The sequence below is a fragment of the Chiloscyllium punctatum genome, unplaced genomic scaffold (assembly GCF_047496795.1).
Source record: "Chiloscyllium punctatum isolate Juve2018m unplaced genomic scaffold, sChiPun1.3 scaffold_79, whole genome shotgun sequence".
NCBI lineage: Eukaryota > Metazoa > Chordata > Chondrichthyes > Orectolobiformes > Hemiscylliidae > Chiloscyllium > Chiloscyllium punctatum.
Window position 1 is genome coordinate 958,471 of NW_027309813.1, and position 1,929 is coordinate 960,399.

Here is a 1,929-nt window from a genome sequence, read left to right on the forward strand (position 1 = left end):
TCCTGTGCTAGTAAAAATATTCTGTTATGTTGGATGTCTGAAAAGCCCCCGGGTCTGTTGGGTCGTTGTAAGCTTATCATGGAGAACATCCCTTTGGACTTTCTCACGAGTATGGTGCAACGAAAAGCAGAGATTTATATAAGATATGGCAACCCTTTTTGGATTACCGCGGTACAGGCTTATCTGCCACTCTAAAAAGGGCTTTTACATAGCCATGACGGTATTGTCTAATGAATCTAGTATGAAGAATTATGAACATATGAATGTGTAATGCTCTCGAAGAACGAGAACAATCATTTTGCTATGCTGAACCATATTATTTATTTATTGTTTATTGTTTATTTTTTGTTTTTCTTCTGTCCATTTATATACTTTAACTTGTTTTGCATGTACATGCAATTGGGTGTAATTTTGTTCAGTTATTTGAGTTGTTTTGTTATTGGTTTAATATAATAATAAAAACCTATTTTTCAATAAAAATGTTTGTTAAAAAATTAAAATGCCAGAATTGTTAGAATAGAGTCCCAAAGAACTCTCATTAGAGAGACTACTCATGGTGGTTTATCCTGAGGGTCACCACACCCCAGTGACAGCGTGAGGTTGAGAGAGCGTCCCCTTCATGGTAACCTCTGTCAGTGTGGGGAATTGAACCTGGGCTGGTGTCCTCCCTCTGCATCACAAACCAACCATCCAGCCAACTGAGTGGGAGACTGTGTAACTGTTACACACAGAATCAGTCATAGACAAAGGGCAAGAGAAACATTCATGACCAGGGAAAAGGTGTATTGAGATAATCGTCATGATAACGGCTGAGGATAGAAACGTTCTCTGCTCGAAATTGTATTTTATAATAAGACAAGTGTTTGGAAGCTTTCTTTGGCTGAATACAATAAGGTGAGACAAGTGAAATAACCAGAATGTCTAATTGTGGTTTGATATCGATAACCATAAAATAAGTGCATGTTTTTGATTGGTCTGTGGAAAGCATGATGACTGTTGCATGAATTTATAAATCAGTTGAAATATATTGTTAGGAGAGTCCGTCGCCATGGGAAATGCCTTTTGAACACATCCTAGAAGAAACCCGGGGTATGAAGTGTCTGAGAATCGTCTGCTCGGTAACAGGAACCTGGGGGTTGAATGACTAAAAGTTCCTGTAACATGGAGCTGAGAAAACCATCATTTCACCCCCAAACGTATTGACTGTTGGAGCATATTTGAAGTACTGAATGGCCTCATGATGGATTTTAATTGTGTGTGATTTGAAAAACGTACATCTCTACTCCATCCTCTTACATGTTACACACTGGGGCACAGCCGTTTTCCTGAACTTGGGAATAAGTTGGAACATTATCTGGAACATTCCATAATTGGCATTCTCCATAATATTTTATAACTGTGTGTGTGTGGGAGGGGCATTAGAAAAGCAAGAGAGAAAGAGAGGGAAGATGCTGCATGCAGTAGTCAGAGTGGAGGAGCATGAACCTTGTTCGGGGGTCGGTGCTATAACTGATATGCAGTGAGTGTGAGGGAGCAGAGAGAATACGGTGACCCTTATCCTGACAGAGCAGGGAAGATTATTGATGATTGTCCTGTTTTGCTGGACATTTCCTCAGACCGCACACTGCACTGAGCTGGGTGAGGAGTTCAGACCATGCTCGGTGGGTCTGGTGGTGTGATCCCTCTGGGAAGAGAATGGTCTCCCTCTGCACGAGCCCATCCAGCAGGACCTGCGTGCCCCTGTTGACAAACCGTGGTGTAATTTCCCCTTAGCTGCTATGCTCGGGGTAAACTGTGCAGGGCTGTTCTGAACTGAGAAAGCACAACCATGTACCCATTGGCTTTTTAAAGATTGCACAAGTGTCAGGGATCACAGAATATCCGGGGCATCCCGGCAATGGGGAGTATCTCCAGTCTTGATGGGTTGGA